Here is a 20,963-nt window from a genome sequence, read left to right as displayed (position 1 = left end):
AAATGGCGCCTGGACTAGGATGTCGTCCAGATAGGGTGCCACTGCAACACCCCGTAACCGAAGCACCTCCAACAGGGAACCAGAACCTTAGAGAAAAATCTGGGAGCTATGGCAAGACCGAAGGGCAGAACCACGAATTGGAAGCCTTTGTCTAGAAAGGCAAACGCTAGAAACTTGTGATGATCCCTATGAATGGGAACATGCAAGTACGCATCCTTCAAAACCACAGTTGTCATAAATTGTGGACCAAAAGGAGAATGGAACGAATAGTTCCCATCTTGAAGGACCTCATTTGTTTAGACTCTTGAAGATTCCCTCCTTGATTGGGAACCACGAACATAATGGAATAAAATCCCAGATCCCGTTCCTGAATCGTAACAGGAATTATCACTCCCAGGTCGGAGAGGTCTCTTACACAGAGCAAGAACACCTCTCTTTTTGTCTGGTCTACAGATAATCTTGAAAGCAGAAACCTGCCTCTGGGAGGAAAACTTTTGAACTCTAACCTGCATCCCTGGGACCTATTTTCTATTGCCCAAGGAACCTGAACATCTCAAACCCAAGCCTGAGCCAAGACGAAAAGTCTGCCCCCTACTAGATCCGGTCCCGGATCAGGGGTATGTCCTTCATGCTGTCTTCGATTCAACAGTAGGCTATTTTTTTTTTATTGAAATTCTTTAAATTTCAAACGAGATTACTTTTGTCAAGCCAAGTCCCAACAAGGTCTTCCCCTCGTAAAGAAACGCTAAAAAGCTTAGACTGTGAGCGTACATCCAGTAGAACAAGACTCTAACCTACAAGGCCCTATGAGTTGGAACCAAGAAAACTATGTTGCCAGTTTGATAACTTGAAGCGGAAAAATTTGAAATCAAAGAATAAGCCAATTTGAAAGCTTTTCACCCTAACCTGTATTTTATCCAGGGGAGTTCCTAACTTAGTAGTATCAGACAACGTATCAAACCAATATTCCGTCACACTAGTGACTGTAGCAAAGGTACACAGCTGGTTGCCATTGTAAGCCCTGGTGTACATCCTAATTTTTGTCCATAGGGCCTTTGAAAAACCCCACTATCCTCTAAGGGTATAGTAGTTCTCTTAGCTAAGCTGGAAACTATTCCTTCCACCCTAGGGAATGATTGCCCAGCCTCCATAGCTGAGTAGGCTATGGGAAACATCTCTTTAAATATAGGGAATGCGGTTAATAGCTGCAGATGGTTTCAAACTGCAAACCTTCCGCTAGCTAGACAGCTAAGCTAACCATCAGGATACTACAGCTGGCTGTTTCCATTCCTTATAACTTGCTGGACGCACTAGGATCGATTACACCGGTAATGTCGGAGTCGCCCAGGGTAGCTAAAATCTCCTAAAGTAACAAATGGAGGTGTTCAAGCTAAAAACAAAGAAAAAACAACCTCAGGATCAAATAAAATAATGTTCCATCTGAGTTTGAGAATTCACTCTCAGACAATCCTGAAGTATCTCCCTTTTTCAGGTAACACGGAAGAACCATTCGCAATAGTAACTACTGAATTAATTAATTTTCTATTCTAAGTGATTGAAAGTAATTCCTCTAGTAATGTTTTCTACCACGTGGGAAAAAAAACATAATGCATGAATGCAGAGCAACTCCGGGTGGAGTGTGAAAGGAAGCACAGGGCACAGCATGTGGCCATAAAGTTTAGAGGGACACTATAGTAGAAGTTTGTGGCATAGACTGACCATTGTCAACAGACTCCTAGACAGCATTCGCCTTAGAAGGAGTAGGTTCAGAAAAAAAAAAAAAAATTTAATAAAAAAATTGACACAAAAAAACGTTACTGTCTATTTAAATTTGAAAAAAGTACTTTATTTTTTGTGTGCTCTAGATCCATCCTAAGACGAAAAGGATGAATTAAACCAATAAACATATTAAATTTTGTAATAAAAGTTAACCATAAAAAAAAAGTTACTGCCTCATTAAAACTTAAAAAGAAACTTTATGTTTTTTAAGAGCACCAAAAGGAAAAGATAGTGCATAACTATATCAGAACCTATCTACACCTCAGCCTAACCACTGCTGAGGTGTCCATCTGTCTGTGAAATCAGATAAAACCCCAAACTTTATTTATAAAAAGTTAAAAGTAATAAATATATAATCCGGAACGCAGCAGTGGTGCTGTCCGGTCCCACATGAGGAACAACAGAAAGTACTGTGCTACCAAGCTTCCTTTCCGATATCGGAAGGAAAATAGTAGGTGCGCCATCCAAACCAGCGCCAAACATAGCTCCGCCCCCGTGGGCGTGATACCAGAAACTCTCTCTAGCTTGAAAACATGGTATCACACACTGTATAACGTTCAGCCCTGCATCCTCAGTAGAAACCCGAGAAGCTGCTGGGAACTGTTTGGGTGTACTGGAAGTACAATGTAATCAGACCCTTTACTAGTCAACACAGACTTAGCCGTCTAACACTGGCAATGTACCTAAAACAGTAGCGTGTGCTCAAACCAAGCTCCGCCCACCATGGGCGTTACTGCTATCGATCTCCCGGTCGCCATTGTCATATTAAGTTAAAAATAGCTACCAGAGAAACTTAGGATCTATAAAGAACGTGAGTGAAAATAGTACTAAGGCTGACAGGGTAGCATCTTAGTTCAAAGACAAACCGATTGGGATGTAAACAACTGAACCAGCCACAAAACACTTTACCCTCCTGAGTTCTCTATACTCAGTTATAGATACAAGCCCTTAGCCAGTGCCTGTATACTAATTGGCTGTCACAGGGTCCTCCTTCTTGACAGAATGAAGCTATTGTCCCCTGAAATATAATAAAGTGCTTCCACTCCTCTGAGATCTTCCCAGACCCCAGAATAAAAAGTTAACTACTTACCTTGAACTCTGCTGCCCGACAGCGAGGGCTGCGTCTAGCAGGTTTAGGAGGTCCTCTCCCTCCCATAGCCCTGTGGAAAAAGGATGAAGCCTGAGTAATCTTGCTTAGGCTATCAGGATTAGGGCAGCATAAATATATGGGGGGCGCAGTGAGAATTATGTCCCACCAGTTCCCATTGCTCTAAAGCCACCAAAAGTGCTACTGAAGAGACTGATATGGACTACAGCTACACCCCAGGGAAAAGAAGCACTCTCTGGCACTACTTTAAAAATAATAAACTCTTGATTGAAGAATATATACCAACACTTCAATTTACCTCTTCCTATGACTATCGTAGGCAAAGAGAATGACTGGGGTGGGAGGGAAGGGAGGAGCTATTTAACAGCTCTGCTGTGGTGCTCTTTGCCTCCTCCTGCTGACCAGGAGGTGAATATCCCATTAGTAATAGAGATGATCCATGGACTCATCGTGTCTTAAAAAAGAAATTAACATTTTATTACCTTATCTTCTCTATACCCCACTGGAAGTGTAATTTCTTCTGGTGGCTGTGTTTACACAGTTTATCTATAGTTTGGACCAAAAGGCCAGAAAGTTTCAAAATAGGTGGGGATACCACCGGCCAAATCAACTATTTCAAATGCCAATATAAGGATAAAGGAAGTACTTGTGAACATTTTAATATACTTCAGCAGGTAAAGTGGATTATTGGGAACAAATTAAAAGGGTGAGAACATTTTTGAGTAAACTGCCCCTTTAAGTTAAAAGGAGCATTGTAATAATTTTAGCATTTGTTCTACCTAAAAAAGCTTTAAAATAATTACACATACATAGACACACAAGCAACATTTTCTCCCACTCCAGGTCTCAGAGTTATAATTCTTTTATAAAAAATAAACTGCCTATAACTAACCCTAAACCAGATAAAGACCCCTCATCCTGCACTAATTACAGACCCATCTCGTTAATTAACGTAGATATTAAAATATACTGAAAGATCCTAACGAACAGGATATTGAGGTTACTCCCCGATATCATTGACCCCGACCAAGTAGGTTTTATCCCTAGCAGGGAGGGCCCGGATAATACTAGAAGGCTGCTGAACATCTAAATGATTGAATAAGCTCTTATCATCTCGTTCGCTGCCGAGAAGGCGTTTGATCAGGTTAGGTGGGACTACTTGTGGAGGGTCTTAGAAACATTCCAATTTCCAGAACACACTGGCTGTTAAAGCACTATACTCCTCACCTACAGCCTTCATTCGAGGCCTGGGATTTACATCCCCACTTTTTCCCCCCATGTCCAATGTACCTAGCAGGGCTGTCCCCCTTACTATTTGCTTTAGTGATAGAGCCACTAGCAGCACAAATCAGGAATGATATGACATTGAGGGACTCACATTGCACAAAAGGTTGCGTTATTTGCAGACAATATCACAATATTTTCTACTAAACCAAACAGACGATTCCTAAATTACTTGAAATTCTAGAGAGACGTTTTAACAACCTCTCTTATCACAAACTAAATCATAGCAAAACTGAGATACTCACTAGAGGGCTCTCGGCAGACCTACCTAAATACCTTCAGGATAAATATAACTTTATAGTCAAAGACACCCATATTACACACTTAGGGATTAAAGGGACAGTCTAGGCCAAAATAAACTTTCATGATTCAGATAGAGCATGTAATTTTAAACAATTTTCCAATTTACTTTTATCACCAATTTTGCTTTGTTCTCTTGGTATTCTTAGTTGAAAGCTTAACCTAGGAGGTTCATATGCTAATTTCTTAGACCTTGAAGCCCACCTCTTTCAGATTGCATTTTAACAGCTTTTCACCACTAGAGGATGTTAGTTCACATATTTCATATAGATAACACTGTGCTCGTGCACGTGAAGTAATCTGGGAGCAGGCACTGATTGCCTAGACTGCAAGTCCTGTCCACAAGAACTGAAAAAAGGGGCAGTTTGCAGAGGCTTACATACAAGAATTAACAGAGGTTAAAAGTATATTATTATAACTGTGTTGGTTATGCAAAACTGGGAAATGGGTAATAAAGGGGGATAATCTATCTTTTAAACAATAACAATTCTGGTGTAGACTGTCCCTTTAAGCATCACAGAATGATGTTTCACCAAATTATAAATTGCAAAATATTGCCCCTTGATTTCGGGAATTAGGACCCTCACGCAAAAATGGCATTCTAACTATCTCCTGGCTAGGGCGCATCTGACCTTTTTGAAATATCTGGGCCGACTGGAAAGCTATGTTTAACACACTTTGGCTCTCTAATCTAAAACATAAAGAGGCTTTCCTCATCCCTTGCCTGACTCTTCCCACTCTCACCGTACCCCACTCATGATAAATTTATCCTCCTCACAAACCTATGCCGCATTTTCCCTGTAAGCAAATACTTACCTTTACCAGTCTTTCCCTATCCCCAACCCAACTAACCTTCCTACTGACATGGAATGTTTCAACTCACCGAACCAAGGTTTTAGGGGATATAAGCCCCTCTCCTATAAACATTAAACTGCTAATTATAGATAAACAAAATAGTGCCTTAAATTTATTGGTCAAAATTACACATAAATATATAAGAACGAGTTTAAAAAAGTCAGTTTAAACCTAACTATAGCAAAAAATACCTATCTACCAATGGCCATTGGGGAAAAAGCAACATCCATGGATAGGGCTCAATTAGTAAATTAGAGCATTGTAATAAACGTGATGAAGTGTTTATACAATGATCCTGAAGTATGAAAGATGGCCCATAAGTCCACGTAAAAGTAAATAAGTACCAACACTTAAACTCCAAGAACGCAGTCAATATTTAGGGAATGTTAGTAAAAAGCAGCAGCAGTTCATGCAAACAGATATATGCCATGCAGGATAGATGTGAAGCAGTGAACAATGTAACCATCAAGCAATTCAATTAGTAGAGACACAGCCGTGTAATGCTCCAAGTATTTGAATGCTCCCAGAGAATGCTGGGTGTAATTGGTTTTGCTACAGGGTACTGTACCTACTGAATCCAGAACCCTCAGCTGGCCTAGCTGAGGTCGGTAGAACGTAGTTTTGCATTACAGACCTCACTGGCCAGCTGAGGGTCCTGGATTCCTCTGACCGTTGGGGAGTTTATGCACATACTCCACTTTGTTATCTCCGTTTGAACGACAAGGGATAGCAGTTATTTAAACAGCATCCAATTGCAGTACACAGGGGAAGCAGCATTCCAGCACTTTACCAAGTCCGATTTGACATACATCAGTACACACGGATGTTACTTCTTGATGAAGCCGGGTGAGATTAGTCCATATTACTTGTCTGCACTAACGGGTCCCTTAGGGCGTGGACCAACCCCTAAGTAGGTAGTACCCTGTAACAAGTACACCCAGCAATCTCTGGAGCATTCAAATACTTGGAAACATTACACGGCTGTGTCTCTAATAATTGAATTGCTTGATGGTTACATTGTCTCACTGCTTAACATCTATCCTGCATGGCATCCGTTTGCATGAACTGCTGCTGCTGCTTTTTACTAACATTCCCTAAATATTGACTGCGTTCTTGGAGTTTAAGTGTGGTACTTATTTTACATGGACTTATGGGGCCATCATTCCATACTTTAGGATCATTGTAATAACGCTTCATTACGATGCTCTAATTTACTAATTGAGCCCTATCCATGGATGTTGCTTTTTACCCAAAAGGCCATTGGTAGATAGGGGTATTTTTTGCTATAGTTAGGTTTAACTGACTTTTTAAACTCCTTCTTATATATTTATATTTTATGTGTAATTTTGACCAATAAATTTAAGGCACTACTTTGTATATCTATGATTAAGCAGTTTAATGTTTATAGGAGAGGAAGCTTATATCCCCTAGACCAATAGGTTCTACATCCAGCCTTGAGGACTTTATTCTATTAATTTTTCTGACATGATTATGCTGCACAGGGCATACCTGTCTTTCTTTCTTCTGTCCCCTCTTGAATTTTGTGTTGTATATATACCATACATAAACATACATCATACACACACATACATATAAACACAAACTAACTTTTTGGGCCAGCTCCTAGTTTTTTAATGAATTTGTCGAGCATGGTTTTTAATCCAGTTGAAAATAGACTGGAGCACCAAATTTGATAAAAGTTAAAATGCATTGTAAGTAATTTTAGCTTTTGTCCCACCTAAAAGTTGTAAAATAATAACCCAGCTGTTCCTGTCCCAAATCAACTTATTTTGTCAGTAAAGTAAAATGCTAGTTTATGTTCATTACACCTATAGTTGTTCCTATCAGCATACATAGTACTTCCACACATCATTCAAAGCAAAAACATTCGTTACTCCTAAAAACCTGCTAATCCTTCATATGCATGAACAGGCATTCTGTAATGAAAGACATTTCTAGCACTGCTGATGCAATAACTGTATACAAAGCATCTATTGATAGATTGTGACTGCATTGTACACTAACAGCATAACACATATCAGACATTTATGGCATTTGCTCATTTCTTTGCTTAAATGGGTTGCTGCTATCAGATACAGATTGATTGTCAGCCTAAATATTTAACAGAAGTTATCGAACACAGAAAGCCCCAATATTCCTATGGAAAATCACTGGAGGGTTATTGTTAACTAAACATCTACACTAATAAGAAAAGTTTCACCATTAAAAAAATATGTAGGGGCAGAAATAAAAAAATCCCAGTTTACAAGTGTATTCATTTAAATATAAGCTTAGAAGCACCCCTCAGCTAGAACTAGGGAATAGTACCGATATTGTGTTTTCAGGGGCCGATACCGATTCAGATTATTGAACGCCTTTCAGGCAGATAACCGATAACATGGGCCGATATTCTGTACATTTAAAGTTTTGAAAAATCAACACAATTTCTACACAAATCTGGTATAAACTGAACATGCTATTAAAATTTTAAACATTAAAAGTAAACTGGGAAAAATAAAGTGATTGAGAATTAAAGGGCCACTAAACCCAAAATCTTTCTTTCATGATTCAGATAGAGAATACAAATTTCAAACAACATTACAATTTACTTCTATTATTATTTTGCTTCATTTTTTAGATATCCTTAGTTGAAGACAAAGCAATGCACATTGGTTGAGCCAATCACACGAGGCTTCTATGTGCAGCAACCAATCAGCAGCTACTGAGCATATCTAGATATGCTTTTCAGCAAAGAATATCAAGAGAATAAAACAAATTAGATTAATATTAGGTAAATTAGAAAGATGTTTAAAATTGCATTTTCTTTCTAAATCATGAAAGAAAACATTTGGGTTTCATGTCCCTTTAACTTATTAAATTGCTTCCCGAAACATAGAAAAATAGCATAAATCCCTTTAAAACTGCACACTGATACAAAATTACATTTAAGTCACTACTGCAAAGCTAGACACTACACGATTTCCCCAGCCCAGAGACAGAACTTTTCTTCACTTTCTGCGATGAGAATTTTTTTATTGAAAAATTTTCTGCAGGTCATTTTTAAATAAAATAGTTAATTTGTTGGTTACACTAAAGGACAAGATCAATTGCAATGTGTTGGTTAACTGGAGAATAAAGCAATATTTAAAGTTGTATAATCTAGTGCAGTAGTTAAAATTTGCATTGCAAATTAGCTACAGACAAAAAAAGTAATTGTAAAATGTCTCTTGCATTAATTTGTTTCCTTTTCTCTTAGTCTAACATAGAAATGTAGTAATAAAAAAATTGCATTGCTCATACAAACATCATACAGTCAGAGAAAAACAGCTTTGCAGACTGTGAAAAGCTAGGAAACGAGCTTGCAAAAATCTCAGAGCCAGACAACAATCAATGCACTACTGCATATTTGACTGCTGTCTTCAAACAGCACTTTGCTCTGGGTGCACTGTGTTAAGGAAAACTTATACAATGCAGCCAGAGAACAGTTCTGTTTAAAAAGAACAGCCTAATGTGGAGCTGAACTGAAAAGTTAAAGTGCTAACAGTTCCTGTTCTTTCTGCAGACATGTTGCATTTTCTGCGATGACATCTCAGATCACTCTATGTTCTGCCTTGGGGTTCCCCAGTACTCCCAGTTAAGTAGAAAAACATTGTGCAGAAAGCATAACATTTCAGCATGTTCTCCTGTTAAACAGTTTCTGTTTTTTTCATATATTGCTGCCACTTTACTAAAAACACACTCACTTGGTACACTTCAGATAAGGGTTAAAAGTAAAAAATATATATATATATATATATATATATATATATATATATATATATATATATATATATATATATATATATATATATATATATATATATATATATATATATATATATATATATATATATATATATATATATATATATATATATCTCCCTCAGTTTACCCGGGGTTAGGTTCCAGAAGGAATGGTTGTAAATCGAAACCCAGTTTATAATGTAAGTCAATGGGAAGTGAGGGAGATAGCTTCCAGGGGCCCCTCTCAAAATTGTCATAAGTAACACCTAATACATTTATTTTTAAAGCTTTGAAATGAAGACTTTAAATGCTAAACAGCATTATAAACCTAAATAAAATAATCACACAACACAGAATATATAATTAATCTAATTAAATGAACAAAAAACATTTGCTAAACAGCATTATAAACCTAATAACATCACCCACACCAACACAGACTTCACTTGCATTTTTCTGCAAACAGTTCTTTCTATGCATTCCAATCTGGACTGATTTATAGACATGAAGATCTTGTTCCTTTGAAATCTGCTCGATAGCTCTGGTCTGGTTAAACTGATTAATTTCAGCTTGCTTTGACTTTGCTGCAAAACAAGCGGACAGCTCCACCTACTGGCTATTTAATAAATGCACTGCTTCTCAATGCTTTTCAATAGCAGTCACATGACTGGAAAAAAAGGTTGTTATTCTGAAACGGTGTAAATTGAACCGTTGTAAAACGAGGGCCACATATATATATATATATATATATATATATATATATATATAATATATATATATATATATATATATATATATATATATATATATATATATAGCCACTTAGAGAAAGAAAGGACATGCTGGAATATCAGTGCTAGATTTATTTATTAGCTTTAATTTTTAATATGCTCATGTATTTACTGGATTGCAAATACCTTCCCTGGTACTGAGGAGTGGACTATAAGTTTCTTATGTCACTTATGGGCGGTTTTATACAAGTGTAACAGCGCCACCTAATGGTCAGAGCATTGTTATCCACTGCTAGAAAATATTAATTACTAATCTCCCTATACTGCATAGCATTCTACTCAAGGTTTGATGTTGTGGACATTTAATTAATGTGCCTGAACTATCATTTTTTTAAATGTTGTTTTCTATGCCCATGAAAGGGGAAAATAAAATATTTAAATATCGTCAAATATAGCAGCTTTAGTGAAATGTTTTGCAAATGTGTAAAATGTATCAGAATGCAACAAATAATGTTCTTTTTGTGACAGCAATTAGCAAGCAGATTGATTTTATGAATTGCTGACCCCTATGAGCAAATCAAAAGTAATTTAGCTGTATGTACATCAGGGAAACTATGTAGCTTTAAGTGCCACTTAAAGATCACATTTTCCATTTAAAAAAATCATATATGTTTTTTTATGCAAGTCCATCTACAGTAGGGTTGCCACCTCAGCCATGTTTTCCTGGACACTTATGAGTTATACATGCTGCAGTGTATGCAGAGGGGAACTTGAATAGTGCTGTTCAGTGTCACTATATTTGTGCTTTCCAGGGTTGAAATTCATGTTTCTACCTGCACACCCTGCAGCATGTGTAACTCATAAGTGTCCAGGAAAACATGGCTGAGGTGGCAACCCTAATCTACAGGCCTGCCATTGGGTATGGTAGTTGGTAACTGAGCTCCCAGGAACACCTGGGCTTGGACTATTTATCAGTGCTATTTATTATTAGATGCTATGTCCAGCTTATATGTGTTATAGATGATTTGTGTGATGTGTGACACTTAAAACTTCATAGTTTCCCTGAAGTACACAGAGCTAAATTTCTTTTGATTTGCTCCATATCGGTGAGTTTCTGGCCGCTCCGATATTTCGGTCTATTCCTAGCTAGAACTGTGATATTGTTTAGTAGTTCAGTGTAGGAGTTGCAGCAGCAGTGTGCATGCAACCCATGGTACTTAACCCCTTCACTGCTGAACTATTTTACATCCTGTGTTAACAGCTGTTTGGCCGTCATGTTTACACCTAAAATTTCAAATTTTTACTGGAGATATACATGCAAATTATACCTTTTTTGCTTTCTTTTTTCACCGGACAAAACATTTTCAGAAAATTAGCCACCAATCAGCAAGCGTTACCCAGGTGCTAAATCAAAAATGAGCCGGCCTCCTAAGCTTAAATTCTTGCTTTTCAAATAAAGATCCAAGAGAATGAAGAAAATTTTATAATATGAGTAAATAAGAAAGTTGCTTAAAATTGCATACTCAATCTGAATCATGAAAAGAAAAATTTTGGGTTTAGTATCCCTTTAAATAGTAGCAGGATAACTCAAACTTTCCTAAAAATTTCAAAACATGTGTTATGGTCCCATTTTAGCACCAATTTACCTTCCCAAAATAACAACAACATTCAGGAGGATTTAGAGTCTCTCTCTCTATATATATATATATTATGGGTAAAGTCAGATATTGGGTAATCCTAGGATTACCCGGGAAAAATAGGACATTAACCAAGCGGCTGTGGGTAAAGCCCGATGTGACATCATTAAACCCCTCAGAGTGATCGAGTCACTGCATCAAATCATATATACAAATGCACTGTAAATTCCCCCCATCTTCACTATATATTTTGCCTCCGCCTGGGGGTTTCAAGGGGGTGAAGCCTCCCTGAGTCCCTTGTAAACCTCATTCCCCAAGGTTCACTTGGGGTGGATGCCAGAGGATCGACGGGGCGCCCCCCTTCAACCCCCCAGGTGGAGGGAAAAAAAATATAGTGAAGCTGGGGAAGAATTACAGCACATCAGGCTTTACCCACAGCCGTTTGGGTAATGTCCGTTTTACCCTGGGTAATCCTAGGATTATGCAAATAATAACCACCATGGCAGCCCGATTCCCTTGGAGAGGAAGACAGGAATGAGCCTGTTTGCTGTGGGAGGTGGAAGGCAAAAAGCCTGCCTGCTATTGGTGGGGGGTTCCAATGGTGGGGCAACAAGCCCGGTTCCCGAGGGTGGGGGGGCAACAAGCCCAGTTCCCATGGGTGTAGAGGAGTGGAAAAGTTACACTAGCATGTGCTCACTGTGCCCAACGGTACAGTTTCAAAATTACCATTGCTGGAGATTTGCTTGTATTGAAAAACTGATTTTATGCTAACTTATGTTTCTAATCCAGGCTAATGGAGCACCAATGATGCAACTTCAATTGTATTGAAATGATAGGGTTTATTATCTTTGTGCGATATACTGCTTGTATGCATTTTACTGCTTATTAGTATTCATATTATTTGATGTGATTGTTGAGTGTTTTGCTATTAATGTGAAATGAGAATGCCGTTTAAATTTCTAGCAGGAAGATAATAAATATAATTTATATAGGTTTCTGCTTTATATATGCTTTTCCTTTTTGCATTAAGAAAATGTATTTTACTTTTTTTTTTATTCTGTAGTCTTCTCTTATCCAGAGCATCTGTAATAAGGAGTTAAATCACTGAAGTGACACACACAGTTATTAACCTTTGCATTATTTATATCATATGGTTTCTCAAATAACTTTTTGTCTCCTAGATTTGGAACCAATTTATCAAGCCATATGTTAAACATATAGTGCTTAAAGCATGATTGGAAATTTTATAACAGAAGAAAAATTTAAAGTATAAATTGTACAAACTGTCTGAATTATGAAAGCGTAAAGGGACATTAAACTGCTGGTCCACAACTACAATAAAATGGTTCACTATCTCTATGCTAATTTGTCTTTACTCCTGTGCCGGGGTTCTGTGAAGGGACCGAACAATGTAAAAACCAGCGAACCATGTCACTTCCTGTGACGTTTCATCAGCTGTTGCTCTCAGTTTGAGCCTAATACGCATGCGTGGCAGATTCTTCACATTCCTGGAGCGCATACGTAACGGTAAAACTCTTTACAAATTGTGAAATTCTAAAACATTGTATAGCGCATGCGTGGGCTTTTTCTATCATAAATGGGGGTGTTTTATAAATATTTATTTATATATAACTTAAAAAACATACAAACATCTAAAGCACTTGACTTTATTTTAAAAAACAGTCCTTCTTAAAATCTTTAAAAATAAAACAATCTAAAATCTAAAAAGTCCCTCATGGATCCATGTTAACAGTCTAGTAATTCTTCCAACCTTTCATTGGAGTCAATATATTGTTAACACTAATAACTGCTTGTTAAATTTCTGACGGTTTAGAAAACTCCCTTAAGCAAAGCACTGAGTTGGATAACTTTGATATCCAAGTAGTGCTTTCCACGTTTTAAGTGGGGAGCAACGAAAAATAGCTTTCAATGTCTCCTATTATCAGTATCAGTCCGGTGGTTGTGTGGCAGTTAAAATACAAATCAACAGTAGTGTAAAAATAAACAGTAGTGTAAAAAATAAATGGATAGACGTTATTAAATACTGGTGTTCAGTGATGCAAAAATATATATATTGTGTGACAATTTCAAAATTAAACTAAATGTTAGAGGTGACTTCCTAAAATTAATATGAAATTCTTTCAAAAATCGTGCTAAATATTCCTTTCAAAAACCGTGAAAAAGAAAACAAAGTATAATCCTCAGGTGAAAAAATATATATAAATACACTTGTGAGAAATAGTCAAATGAATAATCTTCAATTCAGTGCTAATTCCAAAATTGTATAAAAAAACTATATAAAAAATGTAAAAAAATAATAGTAAAAATGGTCCATGAAAATAAGTGATGTTATGTAAAAGTCAGAAACCTTGCTTGCAAAAAAAAAAATGTCCTCACAATCCTATGTGTGCGAGATTCCTTCAGGCAGCCCTGGTCCCTTTGCCCTCAAGTGTATGGTCCCTCAGCCTTTTCAAGCCTTTCCCCTCTCCTTGCTAGCTCGCGGTCCCTCTGCCGAAAAAGTATATCATAGTGTAGATTGCTACAGATATGTGGAAAATATGAAATAACACTTACCAGCCAACGCGTTTCGGTCCAAAATGACCTTTCTCAAGACCTTGAGAAGGTCATTTTGGACCGAAACGCGTTGGCTGGTAAGTGTTATTTCATATTTTCCACATATCTGTAGCAATCTACACTATTATATACTTTTTCGGCAGAGGGACCGCGAGCTAGCAAGGAGAGGAAAGGCTTGAAAAGGCTGAGGGACCATACACTTGAGGGCAAAGGGACCCAGGGCTGCCTGAAGAATCTCGCACACATAGGATTGTGAGGACATTTTTTTTTGCAAGCAAGGTTTCTGACTTTTACATAACATCACTTATTTTCATGGACCATTTTTTACTATTATTTTTTACATTTTTTATATAGTTTTTTATACAATTTTGGAATTAGCACTGAATTGAAGATTATTCATTTGACTATTTCTCACAAGTGTATTTATATATATTTTTTCACCTGAGGATTATACTTTGTTTTCTTTTTCACGGTTTTTGAAAGGAATAATTTAGCACGATTTTTGAAAGAATTTCATATTAATTTTAGGAAGTCACCTCTAACATTAGTTTAATTTTGAAATTGTCACACAATATATATATTTTTTGCATCACTGAACACCAGTATTTAATAACGTCTATCATTTATTTTTTACACTACTGTTTTATTTTTACACTACTGTTGATTTGTATTTTAACTGCCACACAACCACCGGACTGATACTGATAATAGGAGACATTGAAAGCTATTTTTCGTTGCTCCCACTTAAAACGTGGAAAGCACTACTTGGGATATCAAAGTTATCCCAACTCAGTGCTTTGCTTAAGGGAGTTTTCTAAACCGTCAGAAATTTAACAAGCAGTTATTAGTGTTAACAATATATTGACTCCAATGAAAGGTTGGAAGAATTACTAGACTGTTAACATGGATCCATGAGGGACTTTTAGATTTTAGATTGTTTTATTTTAAAGATTTTAAGAAGGACTGTTTTTTAAAATAAACCATTATACCAATTTTAGCTACCAATATTGTTTAAATACAAGATTGAACCAAAAACATATATGCACACGGTTGGAATTTTCACTGGTTATTATTGTTTTTTATTTATCATAATAAATATACCAAAATCCATTTGTGAAGTGTTAGTGTATCCAAGACCCGGCCTTCCTAAGTTGGCGCTTTGATAAAGTTCTGAATCATTTTTGTTTCCCTTTTTTGACCACTAGGGGTCAATTTATCTGAGCCAAGGGTCATTTCAGCAGGCGCTGGGTGAATCTATCTTAAAATAAAGCACATTGACTTTATGTTTACTATTAAATACATATACAGTGGCGATATCCGAGTGCTGTTTGTCATGCAGGGAGGAATAACATCTTTCCATGTTTGAGGTTATCTAACAGAAAACATAAAGTCAAGTGCTTTGAATGATTGTATGCTTAACTTATATATAAAAAAAAATATATATAAATAACTATACATTTATTTCTGTTTCACAGCATAATGCGCATACAGTGTTCAATAAACATTGTTCAATAAAACACCCCCCATTTTGTGATAGAAAAGGTCATGCATGCGCTATACAATGTTTCAGAATTTCACAATTGTAAAGAGTTTTATACCAGTTACGTATGCGCCCAGGGAATGTGAAGAATCTGCCACGCATGCGTATTAGGCTCAAACTGAGAGCAACAGCTGATGAAACGTCACAGGAAGTGACATGGTTCGCTGTTTTAACAAAGTTAGGTCCCTTCACAGAACACCGGCTGCAACTCTCTCAAAGACTTTATCCTTTTTTTTAACATCTGAAAAGGTGTCTTAGCTTTCAACTATGAATACCAAGAGAAAAAAGCAAAAATGGTGATAAAATAAATTGGGAAGTTGTTTAAAATTACATTCCCTATTTAAATCATGAAAGTTTTTTTTTTTTTACGTTGACTGTCCCCTTTAAATGTGCACTGCTTCTGTCCCAGGGTGTGAGAATACCTAAGCTACAAGATGGCATTACCCCATTATGAGCAGGTGGAGCTTCAGCATCTGGCACCTAAAGGGTTAAAATAGGAGGTTGCTCAGTAGAGAGCTGCAGGCATGGGAGGAAATACAATAACATAGCAAGCAGTAACCATTCTATTGTAGCTTTGCCCAGCAACTTAATGTCCCTCTAAAACGGCCATTCAATACATTACTAGAAAGATTTAAAGATCTTTACAGGATTTAACAAACTAACTTTTTCTAATCCAGATTTATCAGAGCCAACATTTACATGTATAAACATGACAAAATAATAGCATAAGGAGTTAACAATGTGACTCAGACGTGGTGTTCTTTGACAACAGTAATCAAAGGTTACAACATCAGAGAAGTGAGTATATAAACATCATCTGTATCTTTAACCCTTTTTGCGTCGGGTTAAATGTGTCTACATCGGAACAACGTTGGTGCTCCTTCCAACAAAGGATCTAACGAAGATAATTTGATAATAGAAGTTAATTGGAAAGTTGCTAAAAATTGTATGCTTTATCTAAATCAAGCAAGAAATATTTCGAGTTTCATGTCCCTTACACCATTATTACACATTTTAAAACCAAGTTAATAAAATTGAAAAAATAAAGCCAGATACTGATAACATTATTGTAGCAATTAATTTAAATAAAATATATGAGTTGCAGAATTACAACAAAATACTGCAAATTCTTGTTCAAGAGAACAAAAACTAAAGTTGAAGCCACTGACAGGAACCATGATAACCAAATATTCTAAAAAAATACAATTAATAGATCACTAATCTACAAAGTCTGGTTTGGCACACCTTACAAACAAAACGTTTAAATACATCTTTGGGAGTGCTGCCAATGAGACTAAATAATTACACTAAACAGGGGGTATTGGTGACTTGTGGATTTGTATAAAAAAAAATGGAAGACTGATCATCTCCCATTGGTTAAAGCACACTATCCAAATATAGGTGTACTCATGACACAGTGTATTGGAGTTGTATATAAAGCCAGCGAGTCTAATTCAACTATAAAAAGAGAAAACACAGAAATGATTCAGCCCATATTGGCAAATAATTGTAGTGTTAACATCGGGACACTTTGTAAGTTGGCGACTGGCTAAGCAGGATATGTCCGTATTGTGTGACAAAGATCGCATTTTAATATAAAAAGGCATAGGCGATTTCTTTTCTTTTTTTGCAGAATTTAAAATTATTTTATTTACAAGTGGATGTGTGCCAATACCCCCTGTGTTGTGTAATTAATAGATGACTGTAACTACTACATTTTTCACTAAATAAATTATTTAGACTCAATGGTCAAGGAGTAAGATCCTGAACAATAACGGACAGGTAATCTCTGAAAACATTAAGAGTTAATAATGATAACTGCTTAGAGTTAATGATCACTGACATGTATTATGATTTATATATTGGTTAACATTATCTTAAATAATAGTATTAAGTGGACATAAAAATACAGAAAGAAAATGATCTATATGTGTTGGAGTATTTTATTATTACACGATTGGTTGTATATGTGCATAGCCAACAATCACCAGCTAGCTCCCAGTAGTGCATTGCTGCTTCTGAGCCCACCTAGATATTGTTTTCAACAAAAGGATACCAAGAGAGCAACATAAATTTGATTATAAAAGTAACTGAAAAGTCAATTGCATGCTCTATCTGAAACATCAAAGCTGATGGTTAACCTGACATGTACATAATCTAAGCGCTATCCTTAGATGGACTTTAATTAATAAAGATGAGCTGTAATTTACTTTTAAATCTAGCCGTGCCTTTCTAATACCCCAAGCTTCAAACCGTCACTTGAAAACTCATATTTTTTGCTAGGCATCGATTGAACTGTTCTCTAATCAGTGCTGTCTGGCCGTACTGCATTTTTTGTAACTAGAGCGACAATTGGAGACCAGTTCAAACCGTTAGCAGCTGGAGCACAGGGTAATTAGAATGGTTCTGCAAGATTTAAAAGTAAAAGTTATAAAGTATCTTTTTTTAGAAGTGATCAATTAAAGTCCATCAAAAATTGCACTTAGATTACGGACAAGATTTAAAAAAAAATTGTCAAGTTTAAAATCACTTTTCTTCATGTTCCTTTTTTAAATTTTCTGATGACCAGATTATCTTTGGGTAATATTTGACAGTAATCTTCATAATTAATAATACCTGTTAATTATTTCTGCAACCTTATTTCTGATAATAATGACTAACAGCAGGTATTGGTCACTTAAAGGGACACTGAACCCAATTTTTTTCATTCATGATTCAGATAGAGCATGCCATTTTAAGCAACTTTCTAATTTACTTATATGATCAATTTTTCTTCATTCTCTTGGTATCTTTATTTGAAATGCAAGAATATAAATTTAGATGCCGGCCCATTTTTGGTGAACAACCTGGGTTGTTCTTGCTGATTGGTGGATAAATTCATCCGCCAATATAAAGAAGTGCTGTCCACAGTTATGAACCAAAAAAAGCTTAGATGCCTTCTTTTTCAAATAAACATAGCAAGAGAATGAAGAAAAATTGATAATAGGAGTAAATAGAAAGTTGCTTAAAATTGCATGCTCTATCTAAATCACGAAAGAAAAAAATTGGGTTCAGTGTCCCTTTAAAGTGAAAGTCAATCCTAGCGTTGTACAAACGCTAGGATTGACTATTAAAACTATTGAGTATTAAAACAAATAAAGGGGAATTTCATTAATTAAGTATAAGATACTTCATGTAGAAAGCTCCTTTATTTGTTTCAACCGATCGACGTTCTTAGCTGCTACAGCAGCCCACGGCTAAAAAAAAATTTTTTGCTAAGAGGTGACGTTTTCACCTCTTAACCAATAGCCGTGCAGAGACGGATTTACCGCAAAGCTATTGGCTAAGAGGTGAAAACGTCACCTCTTAGCAAAAAAAAATGTTAGTAGTGGGCGGCTGTAGCAGCTAAGAACGGCGATCGGTTGAAACAAAGAAGCTTTCTACATTAAGTATCTTATACTTCATGAATGAAAGTCCCCTTTATTTGTTTAAATAGTCAATCGCTAGGATTGACTTTCACTTTAAGATCCAATTATTATGCGTTATTGATCCCTAATAATACATTGATATTGCTTGGGCGATACAGTTCACAAAAAAAACTAAATTATCTATTAAGAATAATTAATGTGAGCTATTCATCGCAAACAACATAAAATATAATTAGCAAAAATAACAGTATTAATCATTTGGAGTCAGAAAATAGCAGCAGTAATAAACAACGTTAAGTGGCAGCCAGCTACAGCTAATAATATCAATAACCACTAGCAGCTTTTAAATGTATCGATCACTTCCAGCATAAAGGTTCTTATCCCACAATGCCCCAAAGGCTGCTCGGGTATACCGGGAAGTTTATGATCTCGCACACTCTGTCAGTTTCCTGCGCACTCATCAGCTGACCCGAAAGCTGTATCGGTCCCGGATAATAATTACATCCTGCAGTTTTCTTCTCTATATATGATATCTCCCAATAGCCTCATTCCTCCATCGCCCCTCTCAGTATCCCGGTCTCCTCACCTCCGAGTGATCCCCTTAGTTCTAGCTGCTTCTGAATCTCCAGAAGGCGGCGAGCATCCTCAGCAACCGGAAGTCCAGCAAAACTCAGCGCTTCCGACGCTCTAGCTAGCGGTATTTTGGACTCTATGGTTCTGCATCTAATCAGTACCAGTCGCTTTTTCCGTTGTAGATGTAGCGTTTTTCCACTCGTTATCAATGTAACAGTAGTAGTTGTCATAATATTTATAATGCTATATAATAACACTTTGTAATTATTATTGAAGGGATAGAAACGTCAACATTTAAATGAGTGCATTTTTGGTTTTTAATAGAAACATTTTTTTTGCAGTGTACAGATACGAATCCCCAAATCTGGAATTCCCTTTCATGTCCCTTTAAGTTAGTCAGCCATTGGCCTCTTGCGTTAGCGATCTAATATTTATTTTTGTTTCAATGGCCATCTCATCTGTTATATGTAAAAGTTACTGCTGGCTTGTGGGTATAAATGTAAACAGTGGGGGAAATGTTCAGCCTTTTTTTCTAATCTGGATATCCTTACCCTTCACACTCCATCAATAAAAAATAGATGTAATCTTGTAAAGGTTATCAAGTAACTATTTTAATGCCCCTCCCAATAAAAAACGTTTTTAATGAGGTTAAAGGGACAGTAAAGTAAAAAAAAATCTTTCATGTTTTTAATAGGGCATGTAATATTAAACAACTTTCCAATTTACTTTTATTACCAATTTTGTTTTGTTCTTTTGGTATTCTTAGTTGAAAGCTAAATCTAGGAGGTTCATGTGCTAATTTCTTAGACCTTGAAGATTGCCTCTAATCGGGAAGCATTTTGACAGTTTTTCACCACTAGAGGGCGTTAGTTCATGTGTTTCATATAGATAACATTGAGCTCCGGCACGTGAAGCTCCTAAGAGCAAGCACTGATTGGCTAAAAATGCATGTCTGTCAAAAGAACTGAAATAAGGGGGCAGTTTGCAGAGGCATAGATACAAGGTAATCACAGAGGTAAAAAGTATATTATTATAACTGTGTTGGTTATGCAAAATTGGGGAATGGGTAATAGAGGGATTATCTACCTTTTTAAAACAACAACAATTCTAGTGTTTACTGTCCCTTTAAACAACATTTGAAAAACTTAATGAGATATAACACAACACTCTATGTACCTTAACTGTTAGTAGAGCAAAGTTTACTCTGATTTTGTATTGTCCTATTTATCTGTAATATGCAAATAGAAGCACCTTATGATGTAAAGGCCTATTTTGCTGTTCTCAGACTAACCCCTCCAATTAGACTAAAGTGACAAATACAAAAAGATTAGAGAAAAGCGCTGAAATCTGCAAATAGGGATCACAAAGGATGTGTAAAAAATATAACAGTTT

At 36.4% G+C, this 20,963-nt stretch overlaps 1 protein-coding gene across 4 annotated transcripts in view; it reads right to left on the bottom strand.

Annotated features, from left to right (window-relative positions):
• The window catches only part of LOC128645632 (ras-related protein Rab-5B), a 207,745-nt gene extending 188,088 nt beyond the window's left edge, over positions 1–19,657 (bottom strand). Inside the window, exon 1 of one of the 4 annotated variants that reach the window (XM_053698752.1) lies at positions 19,585–19,657. The gene's annotated coding sequence lies outside the window, so the exon portion shown is untranslated. The other 3 variants (XM_053698750.1, XM_053698753.1, XM_053698754.1) reach the window with 3 other exon arrangements.
• Positions 19,658–20,963: the final 1,306 nt, after the last annotated feature.

The sequence above is a fragment of the Bombina bombina genome, chromosome 1 (genome assembly GCF_027579735.1).
Source record: "Bombina bombina isolate aBomBom1 chromosome 1, aBomBom1.pri, whole genome shotgun sequence".
NCBI lineage: Eukaryota > Metazoa > Chordata > Amphibia > Anura > Bombinatoridae > Bombina > Bombina bombina.
The sequence above is the reverse complement of the archived record's forward strand: the minus strand, read 5'-3'. Positions and strand labels throughout refer to the sequence as shown.